Below are 7,500 nucleotides of genomic sequence, written 5' to 3'. Positions count from 1 at the left end.
CACCCCTCTCCACGTGTACATGCCCACGCACAAACGCACGCACACGCGCACGCGCACACGCACACGCACACGCACACACACACACACACACACACACACACACACACACACACACACACACACACACACACACACCTGTATTTAGTTGTGGGACCGGAAGTCACAAGCAAGCAATTCTTCTTCTGCCAATTGTTCTTCATAATTCTTCACCGAATGTTTCACTAATTGTAACCTTTTAATAGGTCAATGTCCTCAAATACACCTACGGGATCAATTATGACTCATGTTACGGTCTGATTCTGGGTCTTCATAAGCATAGTAATACCTAGACCACACACACACACACACACACACACACACACACACACACACACACACACACACACACACACACGCGCACACGCTTGCTTGTGGTTGTCCATCGTGGTCCAATGATGACCATCTTCTCCTATTTGTGAGTCTTAATTCTGGTGGCTGTCACGGTTGCAGATATATATTTTATATATATATAAAAGCGGTACTGGGGGGAACAGGGGTGGCTTTGCGGGCATGATGCCTCTTTGCACGCTTTGCTGCACGGTGTTGTGTGCGCTGCTGGCTTTCCATATGCTGCACTCCCTGTGCGGAGCGAGAACGCCAGAGGTCGCGACAGGAAGCCAGTTCCTCCAGTGAAGAGGGGTTGATCTGGCCTCTCTTCAGTGTGGTCTTCATTTGGTCTTTGAACCGCTTCTTCTTCTGCCCACCGGCACTGCGTTGACCAAGGTGTAGCTGGCCGTAGAGGACTTTGCGTGGACACACGCACACACACGCACATGCACGTGCACAGTCAATGACCTCAAATACACCTACGGGATCAATTATGACGCACACACGAAATGTAGTCAAAAACACAACAAGACAATAAAAGGGCAACTCCTCATCAACGTATACGGAGCTGTTGTTGGCTGTTAAACAGCACAGATCTAGCGACACAATGCTCCATTGTGAGGATCACAATAGTTGACTTATCTTTTAGCGGGGCGTGGGTGTCGTGTTGCCCCCCCCACCCACCCAGAAGATCACCCAGATCCGCTCTGAATGGGAGAGGTATGGTCGGACATTCATCTCACAATATGTAATATATGGCCTCAATTTCACTCGTGGGAATAATTGATACAATTTGGGACACACTGCATTCTGAATTTCCTATAATAGGATCTATATGCACACAGAATAACACGTCCTACTTCCTTAAATAGGCTCTATATGCACACAGAATAACACGTCCTACTTCCTTAAATAGGCTCTATATGCACACAGAATAACACGTCCTACTTCCTCTCTAATAGGCTCTATATGCACACAGAATAACACGTCCTACTTCCTCTCTAATAGGCTCTATGCACACTATAGTCTCACGTTACCAGACTGTTCCCTCTCGCTATTTCCAAATGCTTCCATCATACAGTCGGGAGCAACGGCAGAGCTGTCATGAGTAAAATATAAAGCGGAGGTGGAGCCTCTCCCCACTTCCGTTTCGTATTTAAAGTCGCGCAAATGTATCCTAATATAAATAGAAATAGTGTACACATTTTGTTTTGTACACTCTCAGAGTTACAGACCCGTATAGGGGGCCATTTGGAACCCCACTCAAGGACACTTTGAGACCCACGGGTGTAGCAGAGTGTTTCCAGTGCAGAGCCAACCTGCACAATAGCAGCACCCTGACTCTGTTTGACCAGAATGGAACAGAGCCTTCATTTATCATCGGTAACACCTGTGAAGGTGTGTGTGTGTGTGTGTGTGTGCGTGTGTGTGTGTGTGTGTGTGTGTGTGTGTGTGTGTGTGTGTGTGTGTGTGTGTGTGTGCGTGTGTGTGTGTGTGTGTCAGTGGCGTGCACAGACATTTAGAGGGGCAGGTGCTCAAGTTAAAAAAGGGCACCTTGTGCAGCGCGTGGAACCGGCCGGTTGCCTTAATCCATTTTGGGCGGGAACCCCTTCTGGTGTTAGCATTATGTTATGCTTTAGCTATTGAAAAATAGCAGATCTACAAGCTCATAGCGCGCCACCGAGTGGCGCGCTATGAACTTGTAGGTCTGCTATTTTTGAAAAATCAAAAAAAAAAGGTTTTTTTTTCTTTTCTTTTTAAAAGGGCACATTGCCAAAAGGGCAGGGGGTGCTCTAGCACCCCCTAGTGTCTATCTGTGCACGCCACTGGTGTGTGTGTTTGTACATACACTGTATAAAGCCCATTGTTGGTATTTCTCCTAGTAAAGTAATCACATCCCTAGCATTCTAACTTTATTTTGGCCAAACTAGCAGATCTACACAAGCTGTGCTACAATTTATACTGTACTGTACTGTACTGTATACTAAAACTCCACTACGTCTCAGAGGCAAATAATATTGCACTTTTACTGCAATAAAAACTTTAGTTAGCCAAAAAGTTATTTTGTAGATGTTGATTATCACAATTACAAACATAAACCAATTCAGGCCTATATATTTTGGCCATTTGAAAATGGCCGATCTACACACACTCACAATGCGCATTGTGAGGTTGTTCTTGTTCTGCTATGCATGTTCAAACTTGCGAAATGGGGACATATTTCTGCACAATGAGCACTTTTATCTGTGGGTATACTTTAGTATACTTTTGATGCATTTTCGATGCATTTTGAATACAGGACGTACTTGCAGTATGGATACGTTTACTTTAACTCATTTTGGGCGGGAACCCCTGTTGGTGTTTCAAGCATTATGTTATACTTTAGCTATTGAAAAATAGCAGATCTACAAGCTCATAGCGCGCCACTGAGTGGCGCGCTACGAGCTTGTAGGTCTGCTATTTTTGAGAAATCGTGAAAATGTGGTGCAGCGAACATTTTTAACTAAAATATTGGCTTCTGGGGGGGTCCCTGGAACTACATATTTTGAGATGGGGGTCCGTGGCCCAATACAATAGAGATAATTCTGGGGGTCCTTGACATGAAAAAGGTTGAGCACCGCTGACATAGAAACATGGTGTTTTCAGAAAAATGTTAAGCCTTTTTTTTAATCAACCTCAGTCCAAAATGGGTTAAGTACAACAACATACAACACTTCTTCTTCCACCACTGGCGGTATTGTTATTTTTATTCTTTATTTACCCAGGGAAGTAGCTGAGCACAGGTGCTCATTTTCAGCAACGCCCTGCACATAGAAACACACAAACACACGCACACACACACACACACACACATTCAAACCTGGGAGCTGACCAGTACAACCACAGTCTTATACTGTTGGCCACTAAGCAGCTCCAGGGGGAGCAGTTGGGGGTTCAGTGCCTTGCTCAAGGGCACTTCAGCAGTGTTGGGTGAGTGATGACAATCATTTCCCCACCCAGATTTGTCCTGCCCGTCCGGGTAATCGAACCAGCAACCTTTCGGCAACAAGGGCACTCCTCTAACCCTTAGGCCACCGCTGCTCCAAAATAGCTGTGTTGGGTTTGTTGTTACCGGGACATGGGTGTATTTGCTGTGCTCCCCATGGACACATCCCTGTGTTCTCTCTGAATGAGAGAGGTGTGTTGGACATCATTCAAGTCTCAGGATAGAATACGACGCCATGGCCTCGTTGTGACTGATATGGGACAGAAGATGAATGAGCTTCAACACTTCAACAAGACAATTAGACACAGTAAAAGGAGCCGATGGGCTGCTTATCGTCATCCTGATCAGAACAATTGGACCCAGATCTGCAGTGCTGTGCGGCGTCAGCTTGATTCTCAGGCTTTGAAAACATGCAGCCTCCCTTTTTTTATTGAGACCTTCAGAAGACCCAGGGGTGTCGTTTGCATGTTTGTGGGAAAGCCGGAGTTATGGCCGACATCATGGTATGGGTGGGGGAGGACATTTCCCGGTGGTCAGCTAACTTGTTGACATGGTGTGACTGGTAGAGTGTGGCTGAACTGTCATAATATTGGGTTTCATTCAGTGCTTTTCAACCCTTTCCATATCCAAGGTCCATTGTTTTATTCGACCACGGACCACCATCTGATGAGATTTAGCCTCTCAGACCCAAGACTAAAGAATATTTTGTTATCGTTGGATACGTTTTTGTCCACAATTCCATGCTGTATTGATGTTGGTACCACAGGAGAGATAACAGGCAAAGCTTGATCAAAATAACAACTCTTTACTCCCATTTTTGCCCCAAGTACTCATTATGAAGAATGTCACATTTCACAAGTTTTCTAATTTCACAAGTTTTCAAATGTATGAAATGTGTAAACAATAGTATTTTGAAAAACAGCAGATCTACAAGCTCACAGTGTGTCACATCGCGACGCATTGTGCGCTTGTAGATTGGCTATTTTCAAATGGACGAAATGTATATAGTGGGTTATGGGTTATGTATGTTTTGTAATAGCCTTAATAGCCTACTAATCAAAACCACGACTAAAGTTGTCAAATGAATGCCAGACGAATAACAGTCTAAGTCCACACTATTGATCCATAATGTATAAATGGTAGATAAGGGTTCAGGACAACGAGGCCTTTTCGTGGAGGGGTCAGTCTGAAATTTGGACTTAGACTGTTTTTCTTCTGTGGTACTCAAAAAGTAAAAGTACAATATTTGCATCTGAGATGTAGTGGAGTAGAAGTACAATACTGAAAATTGGAAATATTCCAGTAAAGTAAATATATCACAAGATTGACACCACTGTACAACGGGAGGTGTAAGGAAACCCCAACACTTGCTGGCACAATTTATTCCTTCCTCAACTTACATCATTTGGATTTTTGTTTTGTATGTTTTGTGTGTAGCCTTTATTGACAGAATGACAGTGATGGGAAATGCGTTTATTAAAAACATAATGGGATTGATTGATTGATTGATTGATTGATTGATTGATTGATTGATTGATTGATTGATTGATTGATTGATTGATTCATTCATTCATTCTTTCATTGATTTTGAGGGGCACTAGCCACTCAATCTGGCTTTCGGGAAATTACGTCATTATTTTAGTTAATTTTGTAATCACAAAATACAATTTCTGTCCATTGTCTTGATAATAATCTATTGGGTGGTTGTTGTGTGAAGTGTATACTATATAGTTAGAACCATATAGTTACTGTATACTATACAATATGAATGACACCTGGTTGGGTGGGGATGGTTATGGAGGAAAGGAAGCATTGAAGAATGACTCAACAGTTTGTCTCCAGAGAGCAGAGACATATAGAGAGAGAGCATGTATTGTGCGAAGCAGGTGATTGTGTGCATGTGCGTATCCATATCTGTGTGCGTGCGTGCGTGCGTGCGTGCGTGCGTGCGTGCGTGCGTGCGTGCGTGCGTGCGTGCGTGCGTGTATTGTGTGTGCGTGTGTCAACTGACCTAGTCCATCTCTTATCATGTTACTGTACATCAGTGGTTCCCAAACTGTTTAGCTCAAGACACAAACTAGAGTGACAAAAGCAGGTCTACAAGCTTGCAACAATTAACGCGTCACCGCCTTGCGAGCTTGCCGATCTGCTATTTTCACTATACTTTTTATTTTATTCCTGAATTAGTTTTCAACTCATGAACATGTGTATTTTTTGGTAGAAATCTTTCAAAAATAATAATGACAAAACCCACTGAAAAGAACTGTGTTCTTTTGGTATTGCATTATGTTTTTATGGTTGTTATGTCTACCTACCTACAGCACTTTGGTCAACTCAAATGTGCTTTCTAAATAAAGTTGGATTGTAAGATATCTCCCCTTGTGTGTATTGTATGTATATTGTCTTGTTTTGTTTCTGTTGTATGTATTGTCAATTGTCATAGTCGTTTCGTTTACATGTATGTTTGATTAAAATTCAATACAAAGTAAAAAAAAAAGTTGGATTGTAACTAAGCATGGACTGAAGACGAATGTGTCCACTATGGTGTAAGGGACCTAATACATTTTTAAGCCTTGGAGCCCCTCTCTGATTGCCCAGTTGTTGCTGTGATTGACAGTTCTCGTTCTCGCAACTATGCCTAAACCTAACCCTATAACCCTAAACCTAACCTTGTCCTCAGTAAAACTATACCTAAACCAAACCTTAACGCTAACCCGTCCCTAACCTCAGTCAAACTATGCCTGCCCGGGAGCCAATCAGACACATGGTAAGGCGGGTCTAACCCAGAACGCTGGTGGGATTCATAATCACGTGTCAGACCAGGTGGAGGCAGCAGGGTCCGTCTCCTCTAATGAATTGCATTTTTATAGCGCTTTTCCAAGTGCTCAAAGCGCTTTACAATGGTTCATTCATTCATACATTGGGAGGTGAAGCGGCGAACAGTCGACGCCAGCGTCCTCACTTCCCACATTCACACACCAATGGTGGCAAACTTTCACCAACCGACTCATTGGAGGCAATGTAGGGTTCAGTGTCTTGCCCAAGGACACTTCGACATGTGGACAGGAGGAGCCGGGATTCGAACCGCCGACCCAGGGATCATTGGACGACCTGCTCTACCTCCTGAGCCACAGCCGCTCCTCTGGATCTCTCAGCATGAATAGCCTGGGCAGGGCTATTTAATATAGGCTTCTGAAGGCACAGGTGCTCTCCAATGAGCCATGAGGCTGGAATGCCCCACCCATGCTCACCTTATATATAGGGGGGACAATTGGCAGCCTGACAGGTATACAGGCAGGCACTACAATGTATATGTGGGGGCATCACAGTGTGACCATTTTAGCATTATTGTATATACAGGTATCTGTACTTACAGTATGTAAACTATGGTTTGCAAACTGTTAATAAAGTATTCAATCAAACGAGAGACGGTGAGAGATGTGGGGGGGGGGGGGGGGGGGGGGGTTGGGGGGTGGGCGGTACTGAGGAAAAGGGAGTAGAGAGAGACGGTGAGATAGTTGAGTGAGAGAAGCACGCGATATCTGTGCATTCGACCCTGACATCTCGGTTTCCCAGAAGAGAAGAGAACGAAGAGAAAACATTCAAAATGATGATCAACCTTATCGTTACATAAAAAGAATAGTAAATCTAGTGAATATAATTGGTTACTGCATCTTAACCTCAAGAGGCCAGTGAGTGCTATGAAGCAAACACAGCAGTAAGATGGAAATTCTCCGTCAATATAGCATCAACCTTGCTGGAGTCCAGTCGGGCTCAGTGCAGTCATTTAAAAAAAAAAAAGATCTCAGAATCTGAGATCCATCTGGGGTCCATTTCGGGTTCTGTCAAAGGGGTCCTTGAAGAGGTTCCAGGGGCTCCCCGCAGCAAAATCTGTTAATACAGTATCACGACCATTTTAACTCCTTTATCGATATTGTATACGTTGGCTATTCACAAAATAGAAGACGTACAAGCTCACAGCTGCAAGCTTGTGTATAGCTTGCTATTTTTGAAGATTAGAATCATTTTTGCAACATTTTATTATTTTTCTTTACAAATCTTCTCTTCTGGGGGTCCCTAGCTGGCACAAAACAGGTGGGTCTGCGGCCAAATATACTGGGAGAAGCACTGGTTCTATTAAGTGCATG

Source organism: Electrona antarctica (genome assembly GCF_951216825.1).
Source record: "Electrona antarctica genome assembly, chromosome: 11".
Classification (NCBI taxonomy): domain Eukaryota; kingdom Metazoa; phylum Chordata; class Actinopteri; order Myctophiformes; family Myctophidae; genus Electrona; species Electrona antarctica.
Note: the sequence above shows the minus strand (reverse complement) of the source record.